The sequence below is a fragment of the Aethalodelphis obliquidens genome, unplaced genomic scaffold, assembly GCF_003676395.1.
Source record: "Aethalodelphis obliquidens isolate GAN/ISIS:26980383/991018 unplaced genomic scaffold, ASM367639v1 scaffold92, whole genome shotgun sequence".
NCBI lineage: Eukaryota > Metazoa > Chordata > Mammalia > Artiodactyla > Delphinidae > Aethalodelphis > Aethalodelphis obliquidens.
The window spans coordinates 776,967-803,289 of NW_020838036.1; the positions used below are offsets into that span (position 1 = coordinate 776,967).

The window sequence follows — 26,323 nt, forward strand, 5'->3', positions numbered from 1 at the left end:
TCTTGATGAGTCTGGCTAAAGGTTTATCAATTTTGTTTATCTTAAAAAAAAACAGCTTTTAGTTTCATTGATCTTTTCTATTTTTTTAGTCTCTATTTCATTTATTTCTGCTCTGATCTTTATGATTTCTTTACTTTTTTTTTTAAACATCTTTACTGGAGTATAATTGCTTTACAATGGTATGTTAGTTTCTGCTTTATAACAAAGTGAATCAGCTATACATATACATATATCCCCATATCTTCTCCATCTTGCGTCTCCCTCCCAACCCCCCATCCCACCCCTCTAGGTGGTCACAAAGCACCAAGCTGATCTCCCTGTGCTATGCAGCTGCTTCCCACTAGCTATCTATTTTATATTTGGTAGTATATATTAGTCCATGCCACTCTCTCACTTCGTCCCAGCTTACCTTTCCTCCTCCCAGTGTCCTCAAGTCCATTGTCTTCATCTGCGTCTTTATTCCTGTCCTGCTCCTAGGTTCTTCATAACCTTTTTTTTTGGTTTGTTTTTAGACTCCATATATATGTGTTAGCATATGATATTTGTTTTTCTCTTTCTGACTTCACTCTGTACGACAGACTCTAGGTCCATCCACCTCACTACAAATAACTCAATTTCGTTTCTTTTTCTGACTGAGTAATATTCCATTGTATATATGTGCCACATCTTCTTTATCCATTCATCTGTCAGTGGACACTTAGGTTGCTTCCATGTCCTGGCTATTGTAAATAGAGCTGCAATGAACATTGTGGTACATGGCTCTTTTTGAATTATGGTTTTCTCAGGGTATATGCCCAGTAGTGGGATTGCTGGGTCACATGGTAGTTCTATTTTTATTTTTTTAAGGAACCTCCATACTGTTCTCCGTAGTGGCTGTATCAATTTACATTCCTACCAACAGTGCAAGAGGGTTCACTGTTCTCCACACCCTCTCCAGAATTTATTGTTTCTAGTTTTTTTGATGATGGCCACTCTGACTGGTGTGAGGTGATACCTCATACTTCTTTTTTTTAATTAGTTAATTTTTGGCTGCATTGGTTCTTTGTTGCTGCATGTGGGCTTTCTCTAGGTTCAGTGAGTGCGGGCTACTCTTCATTGTGGTGTGCAGGCTTCTCATTGCAGTGGCTTCTCTTGTTGTGGAGCTTGGGCTCTAGGCACGTGGGCTACAGTAGTTGTGGCATGCGGGCTCAGTAGTTGTGGCTCACAGGCTCTAGAATGCAGGCTCAGTAGTTGTGGCACATGGGCTTAGTTGCTGCATGGCATGTGGGATCTTCCCTGACCAGTGATCAAGCCCATGTCCCCTGCATTGGCAGGTAGATTCCCAGCCACTGCTCCACCAGGGAAGTCCCGATTTCTTTACTTCTAATTTTGGGTTTTATTTGTTTTTCTTTCTCTAGTTCCTTTAGGTATAATTTTATGTTGTTTGATATTTTTCTTGTTTCCTGAGGTAAGCTTGTGTCACTATAAACTTCTCTCTTAAAACTGCTTTTGTTGTATCCCATAGGTTTTGGACTGTTGTGTTTTCATTTTCATTTTTCTGTAGGTAGTTTTTTAAATTTCCATTTTGATTTCTTCAGTGATCCATTGGTTGTTTAGTCCATATAGTTTTGCCTTCACATGTTTGTGCTTTTTGCAGTTTTTTTCTTGTAGTTGATGTCTAGTCTCATAGCATTGTGGTCGGAAAAGACGCTTGATATGATTCCAATTTTCTTAAATTTACTGAGGCTTGTTTTGTGGCCTATCATGTGATCTATCCTGGAGAATGTTCCATGCACACTTGAAAAGAATGTGTATTCTGCTGCTTTCGGATGGAATGCTTTATATATATATATCAATTAAGTACAACTTGTCTAATATGTCATTTAAGCCCAGTATTTTATTGTTTATTTTTTGTCTGGATTATCTATCCATTTATGTAAGGGGGTTGTTAAAGTCCCCCACTTTTATTGTGTTACTGTCAATAAGAAAAATGAACACAAGCATACTACTAAAGGAAATCATCAAACGAAATGGAGAGAAACTAAAAGAAGAAGAAAAGAACAGGGAAAACTGACAAAAATAATCAGAAAACAGGTATAAGTACATACCTATCAATAATTACTTTAAATGTTAGTGGACTAAATGCTCCAATCAAAAGATATAGGGTGGCTGGATAAAAAAAACAAGACCCATCTATATGACGCTTACAAGAGACTCACTTCAGAACTAAACACACATGCATACTGAAAATGAAGGGATGGAAAAAGATATTTTATGCAGATGGAAATGATAAGAAAGGGGTGGTACCAATAATATCAGGAAAAATCTTTAAAGCAAAGTCTCAACAACAGACAAAGAAGGGCATTATATTATGATAAAGGGATGAATACAAGAAGTGTATATTTTACTTTTTAACATTTATGGATCCAATGTAGGAGTACCTAAGTATATAAAGCAAATACAGATATAAAGGGGAAATTTGACAATACAATAATGGCAGGGTACTTTAGCACCCCAATTTCATCAAAGGACAGATCATCAAACTCTAAAGACTTTACCAAAAAACTATTATAAATAAGAGATGGATTCAGTAAAGTTGCAGAACAGAAAATTAATACACAGAAATCTGTTAAATTTCTATACAGTAATAATGAGCTGTCAGAAAGAGAAGTGAAGAAAACTATCCCATTTACAGTTGTATCAAAAAGAATAATACACCCAGGAACAAATTTAACGAGGTGAAATACCTGGACTCTGAAGAGTAGAAGATATTGTTGAAGAAGACACAAATAAATGGAAAGATATTTCCTGCTCATTGATTGGAAGAATTCACATTGTTTAAATGTCCATATTATTTAAAAGAATCTATGCATTCAGTGCAATTCCTGTCTGAATCTTAAGGACATTTTTCATAGAAATAGAACAAAAAAATTCTAAAATTTATGTGGAACCACAAAATACCCCAAATAGTCAAAGCAACCCTGAGAAAAAAGATCAAATCTGGAGGTGTAACACTCTTTAGTTTCAAAGTATATTACAAAGGTATAGTAATCAAAACAGCATGGTATTGGCAGAAACTCAGACATATGTGGGCAATTAATTTATGATAAAGTAGCAAAGAACATACAATGGAGAAACAATACTCTTTTCAGTAAATGATGTTGGGGAAACTTGACAGTCACATGCAAAGCAAAAAGAAAAATGAAACTAGATCGATCACCTTGTTTCACCATAAAGAAAAATCACCTGAAAATGGATTGTATGTAAGCTTTGAATGTAAGAACTGGAACCATAAAACTAGAATAAAACATAGGCAGTATGCTCTTTGAAATCAGTCGCAGCATTATCTTTCTGGATATGTCTCCTCAGGCATGGGGACCAAAACAAAAACAAATGAGACTACATTAAACTAAATAGTTTCTGCCTATCAAAGGAAATCATCAACAAAACAAAAAGAGAACCTACTGAATGGGAGAAGATATTTGCAAATCATATATCCAATAAGGGGTTAATATCCAAAATATATAAAGAATTCATAGAACTCAAAAACAAAAGCAAACAACCTGATTAAAAAGGGGGGCAGAGGAAATGAATAGACATTTTCCAAAGAAGACATACAGATAGCCAACAGGCACATGAAAAAATATTCAACATCGGTAATTATTAGTGAAATAAATATCTGGTAAAGATAAATACATGGGAAATTGTGTAATGCCAATTTTTATTTTCTACATGATTGAAAAGATAAATGCATTAGAATTATCATTCTATTTATTGGGCACACAATTTATAACTATGTAGTCTATGTCATCAATGATAGAAAGAGGGAAGGACAGAGCTCTACTGGAGCAGGGGTTTTGTATGATATTGAAGTTAAGGTGGTATACATTCTTTTTTGTTTTTTAATTGAAGTGTAACTGATTTACAATGTTGCGCCAGTCTCTGCTGTACAGCAAAGTGACTCAGTTATACACATATAGACATTCTTTTTTTAAATATTTTTTTCCATTTTGTTTTATCCTAGGACATTGGATATAGTACCCCTTGCTATACAGTAGGACCGTTTTGTTTATCCATTCTAAATGTAAGTTTGCATCTACCAACCCCAAACTTCCAGTCCATCCCTCTCCCTCCCCCCAACCCCCTTGGCAACCACAAGTCTGATCTCTAGGTCTGTGAGTGTGTTTCTGTTTTGTAGATAGGTTCATTTGTGCTGTATTTCAGATTCCACATATAAGTGATATCATATGGTATTTTTCTATTTTTGACTTGCTTCACTTAGTATGATAATATCTGTTTGCATCCAGGTTGCCATAAATGGCATTACTTTGTTCTTTTTTATGGCTGAGTAGTTTATATGTTGTTTATATGTACCTCATCCTCTTTATCCATTTTCTGTCAATAGACATTTAGGTTGTTTTGATATTTTGGCTATTGTTAATAGTGCTGCTGTGAACATTGGGGTGCATGTATCTTTTTGAATTATAGTTTTGTCCGGTTATATGCCCAGGAGTGGGATTGCTGGATCATATGGTAATTCTATTTTTAGTTTTCTGAGGAACCGCCATACTCTTTTCCATAGTGGCTGCACCAACTTACATTCAAGGGTGGTATACATTCTAATTAGACTGTTATAACTTTAAGGTGCTAAATGTAATGGTCAGTGTACCCACAAAGTACCTATGTATAGAATATACACTAAAAGTAATAAGAAGGGAATCAAAATGTTTCACTAGAAAAAAAATCATCCAAACACAAAAGATGTCAGTAAAATGGTAGGAAATGAGTTACAAAAATGCCATAAGGCATATAGTAAACAAATAGCAAAATGGCAGAAGAAGTACCTCCTGATTGATAACTACTTGGAATGTAAAAAATCTTTAATCAAAAGACATAGGTTGGCAGAATAGATGAAACATGATCAAACTATATTGTATCTAAAAGAGACTCATGGGGACTTCCCTGGTGGCACAATGGTTAAGAATCCACCTGCCAATGCAGGGGACACGGTTCGATCCCTGGTCCAGGAAGATCCCACATGCTGCAGAGCAACTGGGCCCATGCGCCACAACTACTGAGCCCGCGCTCTAGAGCCCGCGCGCCACAACTGCTGAAGCCTGCATGCCTAGAGCCTGCGCTCTGCAGCAAGAGAAGCCACCGCAATAAGAAACACACACACCGCAGGGAAGAGTAGCCCCCATTCGCCGCAACTAGAGAAAGCCCACGCACAGCAATGAAGACCCAATGCAGCCAAAAATAAATAAATAAATTTGTTAAAAAAATTTTTTAAAACAGACATATTTTAGATCTAACACACAAATATATTGACAGTGAAGAAGACTCCATGCAAATAGTAACTGAAAGTGATCAGGCGTGTCTATACTAATATGAAATAAAGTAGATTTTAAATCAAGAAGTTTATAGTAGGTGGAGGAATTATATATTAATAAAATATTCAATTCAACAAGAAGACATAACAATTGTAAACATTTACAAACCTAATAACAGATCCTCAAAATATAAGAAGGAAACTGGACAGAATTGAAGGAAGAAATAGGTAGTTCTTCATAAGAGTGAGAGGCTTCAATACTTCTCTTTCTATAATGGAAATAGCAACCAAACAGAAAATAAGTAAGGAATTAGAGGACTTGAACAACTCTGAACCAAATACACCTAACAGACATATATAAAGTACATTCTACACAACAACAGCAGATTACACATTCTCTCACATGCACATGGAACTTTCTCCAGGACAGAGTATATTTTAAGCTACAAAACAAGTCTCAATAGATGTAAAAAGATGGTTATCGTACAAAGTATCTTCACTGACCACAACAGGATGAAGTTAGATATCAACAACAGAAGGAACTAATAAAATCACAAATATATTAAAATTAAACAACACACTCAAACAGCCAATTGGTCAAAGAAGAAATTGTAATGGAAATTAGAAAATACTTAGAGACAAGTGCAAATAAAAACACATTAAAATTATACTATGCAGTGAAAACAGTTGTTAGAGGAAAATGTATATCTGTAATTATGTAGATCTAAAAAGAATAAAGGTCTCAGATCAGTAACCTAACTTCACACCTGAAGGAACCAGAAAAAGAAGAAGAAACTATCCCAAAGGTAACAGAAAGAAGGAAATAATAAAGATCAAAGTAGTGATAAAATAGAGACTAAGCAAACAATAGAGAAAATTAATTAAATCAGAAGACGGTTCCTTGGAAAGATAAACAAAATCACCAAATGTTTAGTAAGACTAAGAAAAAACAGGGAGAGAGAGTACATACAAATAACTAAGATGAGAAATGTAAGTGGTGACACAACAACTGACCTTAACAAAATTAAATTAATTGTAAGAAAATAGTATGAAAAATTGTACAGCAAATTAGATAACTTAGAAGAAATGGATAAATTCCTTGAAATACACAATTCACCTAAACTGACTCAAGAAGAAATAGAAAATCTCAACAGACCTAACAAGTAAAGAGAATGAATCACTAACATAACACCTGACAACAAAATTAAGTCCTGAATTAATTTTGGTGATTTCCGCCAAACATTTAAACAAGAGATAAAAACAATACTTTTAGTACTCTTTCAAAAAATTAAAGTACTTCCTAACTCATTCGATGAGAACAGCATTGCTCTGATACAAAACCAAATAAAGACATAACAAGGAAGAAAATTATAGATCAATATCCCTTATTAATATAGATGCAAAAGTTCTCAACAAAATATTAGAAAACCAAATCCAGTTGCATATTAAATGGATTACTCACCATGTCCAAGTCAAATTTATTCCAGGAATGCAAGGGTGGTTCAACATAAGGAAAGCAATCAGTGTAATACATGATGTGAATAGAGCAAAGGGAAAAAACCCTCATGATCATCTCAATTTATGCAGGAAAGGCATTTGACAAAATCCAACATCCTTTCTTGATAAATACTCTGAAAACTGGGAATATAGGGAAAATTCTGCGACATGATACAGGACATTTATGAAAAACCCACAGTTAACATCATACTCATTGATGAAAGACTGCAAATTTTACCCCTAAGATCACTAACAAGGCAAGGATACCCACTTTCATCATTTGCCATTCATGTCTTACTGGAAGTACTAGCAATAGCTATTATACAAGAAAAGGGGCATCCTCATTGGAAATGAAGGGGTAAAGCTACCTCTATTCACAGATTATGTGATCTAATCTTTAGAAAATCCAAAGGAATCTGCAAGAAAGCTAGTAGAACTAAAAAGCGAGTTCTTCATAATTGCAGGGTACAAATGAAAACAAAAATCAGATGTATTTCTGTACACCACCAACAATCTAAAAATGAAATTAAGAATGGAATTCCATTTATAATAATATCTAAGAGTTTAAATCCAAGGAGAGAAAGGAAATCTTGGGAAGCTGCCGTCTGCACCTCCATGACCAGCACAGCCATGCCAGAGTCAACAGGAGACCCAGGCCATCACCCCATCACTGCTGCTTCTATCCACCTGCTTCCACGTCCTTGGATTCCTTCCAACAGCTAGCTAAAACATGATGGATTACTATGAAGTTCTATGCATGCAGAGACATGCTTCAGCCAAGGATATTAAAAAGGCTTATTGGGGGCTTCCCTGGTGGCGCAGTGGTTGAGAGTCCACCTGCCGATGCAGGGGACACGGGTTCGTGCCCTGGTCCAGGAAGATCCCACATGCCGCAGAGCGGCTAGGCCCATAAGCCATGGCCGCTGAGCCAGCATGTCCGGAGCCTGTGCTCCGCAACGAGAGAGGCCACGACAGTGAGAGGCTCACATAACGCAAAAAAAAAAAAAAAAAAGGCTTATTGGAAACTGGCATCAGCATAGCAACCAGATAAAAATCTTGACAAGAAAAAGGGAGAGAAAATTCAAATAGCCAAGGTATATGAGGTGTTTGAGGTGTTATCACATATTAAAAAAATGGGACATCTATGACAGATATGCTAAAAAACAATTAAATGATGGAGGTGGAAGTCATTTTGACAGGCCATTTGAGTTTGGCTTCAGATTCCTTAATCCAGATGTCTTCAGGGAATATTTTGGTGGAAGAGACTTTTTTTATTTGACCTCTTTGAAGACCCACTTGAGAACATATTTGGTCATTGCAGGGGCCCCATGGAAACAAAAGCTGGGGCACAGGGTCATTTTTCTCTGCCTTAAGTGGATTTCCGTCTTTTGGAGGTGGATTTTCTTCTTTTGACCCAAATTTACATTGTTCAGTTCACTACGTCATGGGGGCCTCACTTCATTCTCTTCCATGTCATTTGGTGGTAGTGGGATGGGCAACTTCAAATCTATGTCAACTTCTACTAAATTAATTAATGACAGAAAAATCACTACAAAGAGAATTGTCAAGAATGGTGAAGAAAGATTAGAAGTTGAAAAAGATGGCCAGTTAAAGTCCTTAACAATAAAATGCAAGGAGCAGCAGCTATGCTTGGATAAGGAGTAATTGCATGCATTTAACTGAAATGTTAAACTATAAATATAGGAACATTTGTTGAAGATTTGAAATGAATTCAACTTCTAGTATAACTGTACCTAATGTAAAGTATTTATAAACAGTTCACTGGAGCCCCTATTTGTCATATGCTTTCGAGTTTATTGTTGGGACCACATAACAGTTCCATATTTTTTTGTCTTTAAAATTGTTGTAAATCTGTATATGCACATTGCTTTTCTATTAAATGTAATCTAAGGTGGCTTTGATTCTTTTGTACACTAACAGCTGCAAAGACCTTCTTTTGCATTGTGTTTGAAACATGAGCCAAGTAGTGTCAGTCAGCTGTAAAGTCAGTATTGCCAGGATGAATCTTACACACACACACACACACACACACACACACACATACACAAATTCAATTTTTTTCAGTATTTAATAGTGAAAGACATTAATGGTAACACACTTTTGATTTAATATAAATTGAGGATGTTTTCTACTTGTGCATGAATGCTGGCAACTTAGTACATTTTGACAATTGTTTAAACATGTAATTATAAGCTTAGGTTTAAAAAAGTAAAGCTGGTAAGCTGGGTCTTTGTCATTTGGTTTAAAAAAAGAATGGAAATGTGAATGTGTTTAATGCATTCCTTCCTGAGTGGGACCTGTAAAAACTTAATTAATTTAATTAATTTGTGAATTAAATTCTCAGTAATAAATTTAGGCAAAAGGCTAGTACACCAAAAATTACAAAACATTTTGCTGAGAGAATCCTTGTGCATTTCTGGTGGGAATGTAAAAAGGTGTAATTGCTATGAAAAACAGTTTGGCAATTTTTCAAAAGGTTCAGTATAGAACTACCAAATGACACAGCAATTCCACTCCTAGGTTTATATCCGAAAGAACTCAAAACAGGAACTCAGATATTTGTAACAAGTTTCATAGCAGCATTATTCACAATAACCAAAAGGTGGAAACAACCGAAGTGTCAATCAACAGGTGAATGGATAAACTATATGTGGTATATTCATACAATGGATTATCATTCTGTCATAAAAAGGAATTACATTTTGATATAGGATATACCATGGGTAAACCTTGAAAACATTATGCTTAGTGAAATAAGCCAGATACAGATGAAAATATAATATTGTATCCTTTCACTTTTATGACATGCCTAGAATAGGCAAATTCATAGAGACAGAAAGTAGAACAGAGATTACCAGAGGCTGGGGGCAAGGGATGGGGTTAGAAGCTCAGGTTTTTGTTTAATGTGTATGGGGGTTTGGTTGGGATGATGAAAACGTTTTGGGTATTGATTTAGTAGTGATGTTTACAAAACATTGTATATTTAATGCCACTTACAAATGATTAAAATGATAAAAAATTATGTATATTTTACCACAATAAAAATGAAAAAGAAATTAAGGCATTTCCAGATCTACAAAAACTGAGGGTTTTTTTTTACTAGCAGACCTGTCCTTCAATGAATGCTAAAGAGAGTCCTTTAGTTTGAAATATATGGATACTAGACAGTAACTCAACTCGACATGAAGAAATAAAGAACAGCAGGAAAGGTAACTAAATAGGTAAGTGTAAAAGCCAGTATTATTGTATTTTTGGCTTATAACTCCTTTTTCCCTATATGATTTAAAAGACAGTTGCAAAACGCAGTAATTATAAATCTGCATTAATGGGAACACAGCATGTAAAGATGTATTCTGTGGCAATAGAAGCATACAGATTGGGAGAGGAATGGAGATATATAGAAGCAAAATGTATACTATTGAAATTATGTCAGTGTTACTCTGAACTAGATTGTTATAAATTAAGATGTTAATTGTAATCCTAAGGCAACCAGTAAGATAATGACTAAAAGATATAGTAAAAGAAATGATAAGGGAATGAAAATAATACACTAGAAAATATCTATTTAATACTAAAAAAGGAAATAAAATAAGTATGGAGAAACCAAAAAGACATAAGATATGGAACATTAATATCCAAATGCTACAAATAAGTCCTTCCTTATCCATAATTACATTAGATGTAAGTGGATTAACCTCTCGAATTAAAAGGCAGAGATTGGCAGAATGGATTTTTTAAAAAATGATCCAACTAAATGCTGTCTACAGATACTTTAGTTTTAATGACACAAATTGTTTGAAAGTAAAAATATAGTGTATGGAAACAGTACTCACAAGAGAGCTGAAGTTCATATGCTAATATCAGACAAAATAGACTTTGAAATAAAATTGTCACTAGAGAGAAAGGACATTTTTTTTGGCTGCATTGGGTCTTCATTGCTGCATGCGGGCTTTCTCTAGTTGCGGTGAGCGGGGACTACTCTTCATTGTGGGGCATGGGCTTCTCATTGCGGTGGCTTCTCTTGTTGCAGAGCACGGGCTCTAGGTTCACGGGCTTCAGTAGTTGCAGCACTCAGGCCCTAGAGTGCACAGGCTTCAGTAGTTGCAGCACGTGGGCTCAGTAGTTGTGGTGCGTGGGCTCTAGGGCACACAGGCTTCAGTAGTTCTGGCGTGCAGGCTCCATAGTTGTGGCTCACAGGCTAGTTGCTCCATGGCATGTGGAATCTTCCGGGACCAGGGTTCGAACCTATGTCCCCTGCATTGGTAGGCGGATTCTTAAACACCGCACCACCAGGGAATCCTGAGAAAGGACATTGTATAATGATGAAATCATCAATCCCTGGAAAAAATATAATAATTTAAGCACCTCACAACAGAGCACCTCACAACAGAGCTCCAAAATATATAAAGTAAAAATGGAGAGAATGGAAGGGAGAAATAGGTAATTTAATCATAAGAGTTGGATATGTCAATACCCTACTTTCAATAATAGAAAAAGTAGATGGAAGATCAGCAAGGAAATGGAAGACTTGAACATCCCTAATTACCAAGCAGACCTAATAGTTACCTATAGAACACTTCACCCAATTTCATCAGAATATTATTCTCAAGGGAACCTGGAACATTGTGCATGATAGATTGTATCTTAAGCCATTAACATGTGTTAATAAATTTTAAAAGGATTTAAATCATACAAAGTAAGTGTTGTAATTAAAGTAAAATGAAATATGAAATTAGTAACAGAAGGAAATTTAGAAAAACCACAAAATGTGGAAATCAAACAACACACTACCAAATAAGGAATGGGTTAAAAAGGAAATCATAAGGGAATGTAAAATGGTGCGTTTGCTGTGGAAAATAAGTTTGGCAGTTGCTCAAAAAGATAAAATAAAGTTACTTTATGACACAGCAATTCCTCTCCTAGGTATATACCCAAGAGAAATGAAAACATATGTCCATACAATACTTGTACATGACTGGTTATAAGAGCATTATTCATAATAGCCAAAAAAATGAAAATAACCCAAATGTATTCAATACATTAAATGTTGGATGGACAAATAAAATGGATGTGGACAAATAAAATGTGGCATAACCATCCAAAGGAATATTATACAGAAATAAAATGAAATGAACTGATATATGCTGCAAGATGGATAAACATTGAAAATATGCTAAGTGAAAGAAGCCATATACAAGAGGCTACATATTCTATGATTCCATTTATATGAAGTAATCAGAATAGACAAATCTGTAGAGACAAATCTATAGAGATAGAAATCTGTAGAGTAGTTATTGCTATCACATGGGAGGAAAGACAAACTAGGACTAACTACTAATAGGTATGGCTTGGTTTTGGGGGTGGGGGTATCAATAGAAATAGTCTGGAATTAGATAGTGGAGATGGTTGCAGAACCTAATGAATGTCCCCAAAACCACAGAAGTGTACCCTTTAAAGTGGTGAATTTTACCTCATGTAAAGTACATGTGAATTTTAAAACCCTATAGGTCCCCCATGTGGCCACAAATTATTTACAATCCTCCCACATGCAAAATACACTTACCCACTACAAAGGCCCACAAAAGTCTCATCTCACTATACCATCAGCTCAAAGTCCGTGAAATCATCTAAATCAGATCCATGCACAGATGAAGTTTTCTCAGGTATACTTTCTTAAGTAAATCACCTCAAGTATAGTTCTTGATCTGAGTTATGTGCACTCCATTTGCCCAACATACAGGGTCGAGACTGATAAAACCCCTATGGGTATTCCTATTCAAATAGGGAGAAAATGTGAAGCACAAAGAAGTACATAGAAATTCTGAAATCCAGACAGGAAAATTTTGGAAGTTTCTTCATTAAGGACTCAGCCCCATTCCTGCCCAGGAATGGCTCAGTCCTTACTCATTGTTCTTGGTTCCACACTTTGAGTCATCCTTCCTTTGATTTGCTAGGTAAGCTATATTTTCAACTGCGTAGCTTTTGTGGTTTGCTCCCTGCTAGTAGGTTTCGGAGGTTCAAAGTCCTTTTTTCCTTTTTGTAGTGTTTTTGTCCCTGTCAGTGAAAGTTGGTGGTATGTCTGGAAATGTAATTCTTTTAAAATCATTTTGGTCTCCTATGAATAAACACCACACCCTGAATTTCTTCCAATTAAACCCTTCTTCACCCTGGTCTTATGTCAGGAGGGTTGTATAATAAAGTTTTTATGTTTCTTAGATACTCTTGTTTGATGAAGATACTCTTAGGTACACCCTTAAACTCTAAAGTGCTATTTTTGTCCAACTTAATATTCTAAAGCAGAACACTGTATCTTTTTGATGCCTTAACAAAGGATTTTAGAGCTATAACTTCAGCTTCACCTTGAGAGCATACAGTATTTTTCTGGCAGGACCCTGGGTTTGATTGTTACTTGGAAGCCATTTCTTAACTTCAACATAGTTTGCCTTTAGGAGAGAATGAGAATTTTCCAAACCGTTAGGTCTAAACTTGTTCATGTTTAATACTCCTTCTTTTTTTTTTTTAGTTTTTTAAGGAACCTCCATACGGTTCTCCATAGTGACTGTATCAGTTTACATTCCCACCAACAGTGCAAGAGGGTTCCCTTTTCTCCACACCCTCTCCAGCATTTATTATTTGTAGATTTTTTTGATGATGGCCATTTGGATCGGTGTGAGGTGATATCTCACTGTAGTTTTGATTTGTGTTTCTCTAATGATTAATGATGTTGAGCATTCTTTCATGTGTTTGTTGGCAATCTGTATATCTTCTTTGGAGAAATGACTATTTAGGTCTTCTGCCCAGTTTTGGATTGGGTTGTTTGTTTTTTAGATACTGAGCTGCATGAGCTGCTTGTAAATTTTGGAGATTAATGCTTTGTCAGTTGCTACATTTGCAAATATTTTCTCCCATTCTGAGGGTTGTCTTTTGGTCTTGTTTATGGTTTCCTTTGCTGTGCAAAAGCTTTTAAGTTTCATTAGGTCCCAATTGTTTATTTTTGTTTTTATTTCCATTTCTCTAGGAGCTGGGTCAAAAAGGATCTTGCTGTGATTTATATCATAGAGTGTTTTACCTATGTTTTCCTCTAAGAGTTGGATATTGTCTGGCCTTACACTTAGGTCTTTTATCCATTTTGAGCTTATTTTTGTGTATGGTGTTAGGGAGTGTTCTAATTTCATACTTTTACATGTAGGTGTCCAGTTTTCCCAGCACCACTTATTGAACAGGCTGTCTTTTCTCCACTGTATATTCTTGCCTCTTTTATCAAAGATAAGGTGATCATATGTGCATGGGTTTATCTCAGGGCTTTCTATCCTGTTCCATTGATCTATATTTCTGTTTTTGTACCAGTACCATACTGTCTTGATAACTGTAGCTTTGTAGTATAGTCTGAAGTCAGGGAACCTGATTCCTCCAGCTCTGTTTTTCATTCTCAAGATTGCTTTGGCTATTCGGAGTCTTATGTGTTTCCATACAAATTGTGAAATTTTTTGTTCTAGTATGACCCAGCAATCCCACTACTGGGCATATACCCTGAGAAAACCATAATTCAAAGAGTCATGTACCAAAATGTTCATTGCAGCTCTATTTACAATAGCCAGGACATGGAAGCAACCTAAGTGTCCATCAACAGATGAATGGATAAAGAAGATGTGGCACACATATACAATGGAATATTACTCAGCCATAAAAAGAAACGAAATTGAGTTATTTGTAGTGAGGTGGATGGACCTAGAGTCTGTCATACAGAGTGAAGTAAGTCAGAAAGAGAAAAACAAATATCTTATGCTAACACATATATATGGAATCTAAGGGGGAAAAAAAGGTCATGAAGAACCTATGGGTAAGACAGGAATAAAAACACAGACCTACTAGAGCATGGACTTGAGGATATGGGGAGGGGGAGGGGGAGGCTGTGATGAGGTGAGAGAGTGGTATGGACATATATACACTACCAAGCGTAAAGTGGATAGCTAGTGGGAAGCAGCCGCGTAGCACAGGGAGATCAGCTAGGTGGTTTGTGACTGCCTAGCGGGGTGAGAGAGGGAGGGTGGGAGACGCAGGAGGGAAGAGATATGGGAACATGTGTATATGTATAACTGATTCACTTTGTTATAAAGCAGAAACTAACACACCGTTGTAAAGTAATTATACTCCAATAAAGATGTTAATAAATAAATAAATAAATATATAAAATGCTAAATAGGACCACAAAGCACAGTTTAGACAGAGCAACTAAGATTAACCTTTGCCTCCAATTCTTGAGGTGCCTCTTTCACTATAAATTCTGTAACAGCTATTCTTAAAATTGTTTAAAATTTAAACTAAGCTAAATACAGGTACATGATTTATCTAACTAACCCTATTGCACAAGATTCTAGAAAATTTCTTTAGATCTATTATTTTGAATAATTTATTCCTATTGAATTATAATTTGTTTTAAATAATTGTATGAATTTCTTGTGGGGCTGGAGCTGTGGGGAATGGAAATTGGGTAAAACGGAATTTTTTATAGGACTTATAAAATTTTAGTTTGTAATACAATCTGACACGATACTTTCTTCTTAGATGAAAGTACTGAGGCTTGGGCTACATTCAAACGGAAATAAAGATTTGAAACAGTCAAAAAAAAAAGATGTGGCACATATATACATTGGAATATTACTCAGCCATAAAAAGAAACAAAATTGAGTTATTTGTAGTGAGGTAGATGGACCTAGAGTCTGTCATACAGAGTGAAGTAAGTCAGAAAGAGAAAAATAAATACCGTATGCTAACACATATATATGGAATCTAAGAAAAAATATGGTCATGAAGAACCTAGGGGCAAGACGGGAATAAAGACACAGACCTACTAGAGAATGGACTTGAGCATATGGGGAGGGAGAAGGGTAAGCTGTGACAAAGTGAGAGAGTGGCATCGACATATATACACTACCAGATGTAAAATAGATAGTGGGAAGCAGCCGCATAGCACAGGGAGATCAGCTTGGTGCTTTGTGACCACCTAGAGGGGTGGGATAGGGAGGGTGGGAGGGAGGGAGACGCAGGAGGGAAGAGATATGGGGACATATGCATATGTATAACTGATTCACTTTGTTATGAAGCAGAAACTAACACACCATTGTAAAGCAATTATACTCCAATAAAGGTGTTTTTAAAAATACAAAAAAAAAAAGAATGATGTTGGCTGTAGTGGATTTTTAAATTTTTTTTAATCAAATTGAGGAAGTCCTTCTCTATTCCTAGCTTTCTGAGAGTTTCTTTCATGAATGGCTGGTGGATTTTTTCAAGTGTTTTCTTCTGCATCTATTGATATAATCATATGATTTTTCTTCTCTACTCTGTTAATGTGAGAGTTTACATTATTTGACTTTCGAATGTTGAACTAGCCTTACATAGATGGAAGAAATCTCACTTGGTCATGCTGTATATCCTTTTTATATATTTTTGAATTCTGTTTACTAATATATTGTTGAATACTTTTGCATATACATTTATGAGGGATGTCATTCTCTGCTTTTTGTTTCTTATCATAGTTTGGGCAATTTTTAATGCTGCATCTTCAGTTCATAAATTTTTTACCTGTTCTCTCCAATCTCTTGAGCCCACCTATTGAGCTTTTAAATTTTTACTGACTCTATGCTTTACTTCTAAAATTTCATTTGGTCTTTTTTATTTCTTCTATTTCCTTGCTGGTGCTTTCTAAATGCTTAATGAGACTTTCTGTTTTTGTTTCAGTTGTGTTTGTAATTCCTCACTGATGCTTTTTTATAAAAGTTGATTGAAAATCATTTTCAAATAATTTTATCATCTGTATCATCTCAGTGTTGACACACTTCGATTTTCTTTTTTCATTCAGTTTAAGATCCTTCTTGTTCTTGGTATAAGTGACTTCCAGTTGAAACCTGAAAATTTTAATATGTTATTAGACTCTGGGTGTTATTTAAATCTTCTGCTTCATCTGGTTTTCTCTGACAGTGCTTTGGCAGGGTAAAGAGTATCACCACCTTGTTACTTCCAGGTGTAAGTAGAATTCTAGATTCCCCACTTGACCTCATTACCACCTAAGGATGGGAGCTTATTTGCTTATTTTTACTGCTGGGCAAGAATCAGAATTCTGGCTTCCCTCACAGTCTCCAGTGATGCTGCAATGGGGGTGCTTTGGTACCATTAGGTGATAGTGAAGTTCCTTACTCTCCACTTCTCCTTTGATATTTCCCCAGTAGGTAAAAAAATGTTGTGCTGCATGGGGCTGAAGTCTACAGTTTCTACGTGGTCTCCACTGATATCGTGGGGATGAATGGTTTCATTGCTGACAAAGGGGGATGAGAGTCCAAGTTATCTACTTGGACCTCTTGAACATAACCCACACATGAATGTTGTGATGCTCTGCTACAACCTCATGGGAATTCTGTGGTACCCACCTGGATTTTTCTGGTATGGTTAGGGGTGAGGAGCCACAGTTCTTTTCTGTAATGTTTGACTAGAGTACAGCCATTATTATGTAAAAGTTTTCTGCCTTGTTAAGATGCTCCTTTCCTGATCTGTTGCTAGGGAAACCAGGATTTATTGGGCCTTTTACAGCAGTAATTGGCAATTTGAGGTTTCTACCTTCTTCAGTTCCAAGTCTGGGATATATTAGGCAAAGAGAAACCCCACAGAACTCATAAACATCTCTTCCTTTTGGTCCCAAGGACCCTAGCTGTCTGCCTTCTCTCCACCTTTCATATTCTTATTTTATATATAGTGTCCAGGGTTCTTATTTGCAAGAATGAATAGTAAGAAGATATAGGGAAAAGTATGTCTACTTCATCTTACCAGAAGCTTCTTTTTCGGGAAGGAATCTTCTCTCTACATCAAGTTCTTAAGTATTTATTCGGTTTGTTTTATATGTTTATGTGTGTGCATGTTAAACCAACATGGAGCAAACCATTTAACATACCGAGATTTAGTCTCTTTGAGTAAGTACATAAAGCTTTATTCAACTGCTTTGCTAATAGAGAAGAAAGAGAACACTATTAAATAAACTGATGAGTATAAGCATTATGGTTTTGCTTCCCCTCAACTTCATTTTCAAACTTTCTCAAGGGCAGCTAATAAAGAACAGAATTTGCTTATTTGAATTATACCTTGTTCCTTTAGTTGCCTAACTGCTGTTATTAATACAATGAAATTTCTAAATGATAAGTTGGGAGTGGAAGAAAGGCTCAAATTATATTCCAGGCAGATAATCAGCCCCTTTATACTTGAGACTTAGTTATACTTATAAGCATTATTCATTCTAAAATAAAGGAGTAATATTAAAAATGCTTGTATTAATAAGATACAGATACAGATTCATAATTTGAGGGAAAAGTATTTTCCCCTTAATCTTAATATAGTACCAAGTAACTCATATTTTTAAAAAGGTTTTCTCCCTTTCAAAGCCCTTTTCTATATTAATTAGTTTGGCAACATCAGCTATTGAAATGTCATTTTAAAGAGACTTTTTTTCCCTTCATTATTTATTTTAATTTTTTATTTGTTTTTATTTTTTTTTTGGTTGTGCCACGTGGCATGTGGGATCTTAGTTCCCCAACCAGGGATCAAACCTGCGCCCCCTGCATTGGAAGCGCAGGGTCTTAACCACTGGACCGCCAGGAAAGTCCCAAAGATACTTTATTTTCGTTGTCCATAGTGAGAAAATGTCTTAGCATACATGATCCAACTGTAGAACAAGAGACAAATTTTTATTTGGGTTTGGATATTTTCTTGACAAATAACTTAAAATTTTATTACAGAATAAAATAAAACCCTCTTTGGAAATGGTTATATTACACTCAAACTTGCTGTGAGCTCATCTCCAGACTCTTACAAAGTAACCAGCTACAGCCTTAAAAAATAATGTGTTGATGAAAAATTAATCAATAGTGAATCTATGAAAGAGATGGAAAATTGTATTAGAGCCAACCTGAGGATTATAACCCAGGAGACAGATTATAACCCAGAGAGCCCTGAGAACTGTTCTGCCCATTAGAGGTCAAAGCACAGTTATATACATTTTTGAGACAGAAGGTTATATATCACAGTATGTATTGACAGTGTACACAATCTAGAATTGCACTTACAAAGTAATGGGTCATCCTGACCCCTTGCAGGATTAAGAAGGAATGTTATCTCCTAAGGAATTATCTTGCTAGCACTGGGAGTATATTGCTCTATATGGTGGAGCAGGTATTTCTGCCATGGGGGAGGTCTGGTCAATGCATAATGCAAATACACAATGCACAGCAGAAGGGAGAGAGGAGGCCAAAGGGCAGAGAAACTTTTTATGTTTAAATTTTTAGAGAGTTGCCTTAAATTATGAATTTTTATTTCATCAATCTCCCCCTTCTTATCATAAATCTTTTGATAAAAAGCATAAGGTGATCAATTATTTCATCCCTCCATGCAGGTTGCTTACCTGCCCTGGGTTCATCATGTCCCTTGATGGCTGGGACCTAGTAGCCTGGTTCTCTATTTTTGGGAAGGGGGTTGGTTATACTAATAGGATGTTCGGCAAGGACTGAAGGTCAATTCCAGGTTGTCCAATGAGATTTATGCCAGTTTTGCCTCGCATATGCATTGTGCATGTCCATTATTTTATAAAGAACTATAGATGTAATCAATAATTTCAAGTTGTTTAGACATGATTATCTTAGTAGGAGTAGGTAATATATGGCATGAAAGGCAAGAAACTATCACCTTACAAGTTAGACAAACTGTAATTAAAATTGCCAGGTGGAGTAAACAACATTATTAGTAAAGTTTTAAGCCAAGATCCTCCTAAACCAAACCATTTTCCTAGTATTTCCCCTAAACTGGGAAGAGGATTATTCAGACCAGAAATTTGAGTCTTCATAGGTATTAAGAATGAGTTACATTAGAAGACTTGCCAGGTATAAAGACACAGCATTCAGTATGTATTATAGCACAATTCCCCCTTGAGAAGCAGTTAGAATATCAAGGGCTATGCAATTCTGTAGGACCACTTTTCTCATCATGGAGACTTCTGAATTGAGCAAGCTAATGGCTTAATTACTATCATTCAAAGCTTGCTGAGTAATTTTTAGTAAAGCTTCTATGTGAGTAATGATATCTTCTATTCCATGCGCAGGAACAAATATCACGACCAAATGATCATATCACTGAAAAACTAATCAAACCCAGTGTGCCCACATTAAAGGCAGATTGGCAGGGGCTATTTCCAAGGTTACCGGTAAGTGACCTTGAACCCAAGGGAAAACAATTGTGCATCTCCCTAACCAACCTGAGGAAAACCAAGGCCACAAACTTGTTCCACAAATCCATTGGATCCCATTAGAAGCTACACAGTATATCCCTGGTCCTCTTAACCAATTAGTTCCAAACCAATCACTGGTCCTCAAAGTTATAGTATACTGACAACTTTCAGGTGGCATCCAACATAACTTATAAGTATTGCTAGGTTGATTATCTTTGGTATGATTGGTTTGTCCCCATCAGAGAGGGTCCCTCATATTCAGGTTGCCATAGGCTGGCATCAGATAAATTTATCCCATAACTGGGGAATAATGCCACCAAAAAGACAGGTTGTTACATTTTTAGGTTTAGCCTTAGCATGCTGCTCTGGTTGGGATTGGGTAACATCCAGTGAAAAGGAGTATTTATGGCCAGGTTCAGAACAGATGTCATTAATTAACCAGGTAAGAGGGTCCCACTTAGTGATATCATTGGTGGCTTGCATGGTACTAGAATTTCTTTCTTCTAAGATAAAATGCCTAAGGTCTAGCCAGTCTGAACCGTGAAGAGGTTAAACCCGCCAGTGTAATCCAGAAGTGCTGGACATGGTAATTGGCCACAAACCCAGCAATTGGATTGATTTTTCAAATTTTCAAGTGATTGAGCCCAAGAAATAAATACATTTGGTTCATAAGCAAACGTGAGCGATTATCAAGACCTGGTCCAGCATCTTGGGTCATCTGTTTACTTCGGATTTCATCTTCTCCTCCTGGTCTGGTAGTGCTGGTTTTAGTTAGTCAAAGCTGGGTGTCAGAAACAGGAGTTGCAGTCCATTTAGGAGAGGAGGCTTTTTGAGGTGAGCAGTGTGAATCCAAGAGCTTACTCCTTTAAGTTTTGCAGCACAGATTTGTTAGTAATATCTGATATGGCCTCTTCCAATTTGGTTGTTAAGAGTCCTTTATTTGATATCTTGTCCAATAGACAAAATCTCCAGGCTGTAACCCGTGGTCCTTAGAGTCTTTGTCTCCCAGGAGCTCGCTGTGAAAGGAATTAGTAACTTTTCATTTTCTTTAAGTGCTTTAATAAGTCCTTGGCAATAATATGATACGGCACCCTTAAGTAATGCTGGTTCTTACATGCCTTCATCTAAGCACATAGGTCACCCAGTGATTATTTCAAAAGGAAACAGTTGATGTTTACCAAAAGGGATAGACCTGAGGTTGAGAAGCACCAATGGGAAAGGTTTTCACCATGAAAGACTAAAAGCCTCTGAGAATTTTGCCAATTGAGTTTTGCTGTTGTTGTTGTTATCTTCATGATCTTATGATTTTTTTTGTTTTTTTGAATTTATGAATTTTATTATGTTTATTTTTTATACAGCAAGCTCTTATTAGTTATACATTTTATATGTCAATCCCAATCTCCCAATTCAACACACCACCACCACCACCACCCCCGCCGCTTTCCCCCCTTGGTGTCCATACGTTTGCTCTCTACATCTGTGTCTCAATTTCTGCCCTGCAAGCCGGTTCATCTGTACCATTTGTCAAGGTCCCACATATATGCGTTAATATATGATAATGTTACTCTCTTTCTGACTTACTTCACTCTGTATGACAGTCTCTAGATTCATCCACATCTCTACAAATGACCCAAATTCGTTCCTTTTTATGGCTGAGTAATATTCCATTGTATATATGTACCACATCTCCTTTATCCATTCATCTGTCGATGAGAATTTAGGTTGCTTCCATGACCTGGCTATTGTAAATAGTGCTGCAATGAACATTGGGGTGCATGTGTCTTTTTGAATTATGGTTTTCTCTGGGTATATGCCCAGTAGTGGGATTGCTGGATCATATGGTAATTCTATTTTTCGTTTTTTAAGGAACCACCATATTGTTCTCCATAGAGGCTGTATCAATTTATGTTCCCACCAAAAGAGCAAGAGGGTTCCCTTTTCTCCACACCCTCTCCAGCATTTGTTATTTGTAGATTTTCTGATGATGCCCCTTGTAACTGGTGTAGGTGATACCTCATTGTAGTTTTGATTTCCATTTCTCTAATAATTAATGATGTTCAGCAGCTTTTCATGTGTTTCTTGGCCATCTGTATTTCTTCTTTGGAGAAATGTCTATTTCGGTCTTCTGCCCATTTTTTGATTGGGTTGTTTGTTTTATAAATATTGAGCTGCATGAGCTGTTTATATATTTTGGAGATTAATTCTTTGTCCATTGATTCATTTGCAAATATTTTCTCCCATTCTGAGGATTGTTTTCTCGTCTTGTTTGTAGTTTCCTTTGCTTTGCAAAAGCTTTTAAGTTTCATTAGGTCCCATTTGTTTATTTTTGTTTTTATTTCCATTACTTGAGGAGGCGGATAAAAAAGATCTTGCTGCGATTTATATCAAAGAGTGTTCTGCCTATGTTTTGCTCTAAGAGTTTTATAGTGTCTGGACTTACATTTAGGTCTCTAATCCATTTTGAGTTTATTTTTGTGTATGGTGTTAGGGAGTGTTCTAATTTCATTCTTTTACATGTAGCTGTCCAGTTTTCCCAGCACCACTTATTGAAGAGACTGTCTTTTCTCCATTGTATATTCTTGCCTCCTTTGTCATAGAATAGTTAACCATAGGTGCATGGGTTTATCTCTGGGCTTTCTATCCTTTTCCATTGATCTATGTTTATGTTTTTGTACCAGTACCATATTATCTTGATTACTGTAGCTTTGTAGTATAGGCTGAAGTCAGGGAGTCTAATTTCTCCAACTCAGTTTTTTTCCCCTCAAGACTGATTTGGCTATTTGGGGTCTTTTGTGTCTCCATACAAATTTTAAGATTTTTTGTCCTAGTTTTGTGAAAAATGCCAGTGGTAGTTTAATAGGGATTGCATTGAATCTGTAGATTGCTTTGTGTAGTATAGTCATTTTCACAATATTGATTCTTCCAATCCAAAAACATGGTATATGTCTCCATCTGTTTGTATCATATTTAATTTCTTTCATCAGTGTCTTATAGTTTTCTGCATACAGATCTTTTGTTTCCCTAGGTAGGTTTATTCCTAGGTATTTTATTCTTTTTGTTGCAATGGTAAATGGAAGTGTTTCCTTAATTTCTCTTTCAGATTTTTCATCATTAGTGTATAGGAATGCAAGAGATTTCTGTGCATTAATTTTGTATCCTACAAATTTACCAAGTTCATTGATTAGCTCTAGTAGTTTTCTTGTGGCATCTTTAGGATTCTCTATGTATAGTGTCATGTCATCTGCAAACAGTGACCATTTTACTTCTCCTTTTCCAATTTGTATTCCTTTTATTTATTTTTCTTTTCTGATTGCCGTGGCTAGGATTTCCATAACTATGTTGAATAATAGTGGTGAGAGTGGACATCCTTGTCTTGTTACTGGTCTTAGAGGATATGCTTTCAGTTTTTCACCATTGAGAATGATGTTTGCTGTGGATTTGTCGTATATGGCCTTTATTATATTGAGGTAGGTTCCCTCTATGCCCACTTTCTGGAGAGTTTTTTTCATAAATTGGTGTTGAATTTTGTCAAAAGCTTTTTCTGCATCTATTGAGATGATCATATGGTTTTTATTCTTCAGTTTGTTAATATGGTGTATCACATTGATTGACTTGCAAATATTGAAGAATCCTTGCATCCCTGGGATAAATCCCACTTGATCATGGTGTATGATCCTTTTAATGTGTTGTTGGATTCTGTTTGCTAGTGTTTTGTTGAGGATTTTTGCATCTATGTTTATCAGTGATATTGGTCTGTTGTTTTCTTTTTTGTGACATCTTTGTCTGGTTTTGGTATCAGGGTGATGGTGGCCTCATAGAATGAGTTTGGGAGTGTTCCTCCCTCTGCTATATTTTGGAAGAGTTTGAGAAGGATGGGTGTTAGCTCTTCTCTAAATGTTTGATAGAATTCGCCAGTGAAACCATCTGGTCCTGGACTTTGTTTGTTGGAAGACCTTTAATCACAGTTTCTATTTCATTACTTGTGATTGGCCTGTTCATATTTTCTGTTTCTTCCTGGTTCACTCTTGGAAGGTTATACCTTTCTAAGAATTTGTTCATTTCTTCCAGCTTGTCCACTTTATTGGCGTAGAGCTGCTTGTACTAGTCTCTTAGGATGCTTTGTATTTCTGTGATGTCTGTTGTAACTTCTCCTTTTTTATTTCTAATTTTATTGTTTGAGTCCTATCCCTCTTTTTCTTGATGAGTCTGGCTAATGGTTTATCAATATTGTTTATCTTCTCAAAGAACCAGCTTTTAGTTTTATTGATCTTTGCTATTGTTTTCTTTGTTTCTGTTTCATTTATTTCTGCTCTGATCTTTATGATTTCTTTCCTTCTACTGACTTTGGGTTATTTGTTCTTCTTTTTCTAGTTCCTTTAGGTGTAAGTTTAGATTGTTTATTTGAGATTTTTCTTGTCTTGAGGTAGGCTTGTATTGCTATAAACTTCCCTCTTAGAACTGCTTTTGCTGCATCCCACAGGTTTTGGATTGTCGTGTTTTCATTGTAATTTGGCTCTAGGTATTTTTTGATTTCCTATTTGATTTCTTCAGTGATCTCCTGGTTATTTAGTAACATACTGTTTAGCCTCCTTGTGTTTGTGTTTTTTTATGTTTCTTTCCCCTGTAATTGATTTCTAATCTCATAGCATTGTAGACAGAAAAGATGCTTGATATGATTTCAGTTTTCTTAAATTTACTGAGGCTTGATTTGTGACCCAAGATGTGATCTATCCTGGAGAATGTTCCATGCGCACTTGAGAAGAAAGTGTAATCTGCTGTTTTTGGATGGAATGTCCTATAAATATCAATTAAATCTATCTGGTCTACTGTGTCATTTAACGCTTGTGTTTCCTTATTAATTTTCTGTTTGGATGATCTGTCCATTGATGTAAGCGAGGCATTAACGTCCCCCGCTATTATTGTGTTACTGTCGATTTCCTCTTTCATAGCTGTTAGCACTTGACTTCTGTAGTGAGGTGCTCCTTTGTTGGATGCATATATATTTATAATTGTTATATCTTCTTCTTGGATCGATCCCTTGATCATTATGTAGTGTCCTACTTTGTCTCTTGTAACATTCTTTATTTTAAAGTCTATTTTATCTGATATGAGTATTGCTACTCCAGTTTTCTTTTTTTTTTTTCTTACATCTTTATTGGAGTATAATGGCTTGACAATGGTGTGTTAGTTTCTGCTTTATAACAAAGTGAATCAGTTATACATATACATATGTTCCCATATCTCTTCCCTCTTGCGTCTCCCTCCCTCCCACCCTCCCTATCCCACCCCTCTAGGTGGTCACAAAGCACCGAGCTGATCTCCCTGTGCTGTGCGGCTGCTTCCCACTAGCTATCTACCTTACATTGGGTAGTGTATCTATGTCCATGCCTCTCTCTCGCTTTGTCACAGCTTACCCTTCCCCCTCCCCATATCCCCAAGTCCATTCTCTAGTACGTCTGTGTCTTTATTCCAATCTTACCCCTAGGTTCTTCATGACATTTTTTCTCTTAACTTCCATATATATGTTTTAGCATACAGTATTTGTCCTTCTCTTTCTGACTTACTTCATTCTGTATGAAAGACTCTAGGTCTATCCACCTCATTACAAATAGCTCAATTTCGTTTCTTTTTATGGCTGAGTAATATTCCATTGTATATATGTGCCACATCTTCTTTATCCATTCATCCGATGATGGACACTTAGGTTGTTTTCATCTCCGGGCTATTGTAAATAGAGCTGCAATGAACATTTTGGTACATGACTCTTTTTGAATTATGGTTTTCTCGGGGTATATGCCCAGTAGTGAGATTGCTGGGTCATATGGTAGTTCTATTTGTAGTTTTTTAAGGAACCTCCATACTGTTCTCCATAGTGGCTGTACCAATTCACATTCCCACCAGCATTGCAAGAGTATTCCCTTTTCTCCACACCCTCTCCAGCATTTATTGTTTCTATATTTTTAGATGATGGCCATTCTGACTGGTGTGAGATGATATATCATTGTAGTTTTGATTTGCATTTCTCTAATGATTAATGATGTTGAGCATTCTTTCATGTGTTTGTTGGCAGTCTGTATATCTTCTTTGGAGAAATGTCTATTTAGGTCTTCTGCCTATTTTTGGATTGGGTTGTTTGTTTTTTTGTTATTGAGCTGCATGAGCTGCTTATAAATTTTAGAGATTAATCCTTTGTCAGTTGCTTCATTTTTAAATATCTTCTCCCATTCTGAGGGTTG

General features: G+C 36.1%; 2 pseudogenes; both read left to right on the top strand.

Annotated features, from left to right (window-relative positions):
* LOC113614259 (tigger transposable element-derived protein 1-like) overlaps positions 1 to 26,323 on the top strand; it is a 90,246-nt pseudogene that overhangs the window by 53,171 nt on the left and 10,752 nt on the right.
* LOC113614260 (dnaJ homolog subfamily B member 6-like) lies at positions 5,187 to 8,720 on the top strand (annotated as a pseudogene).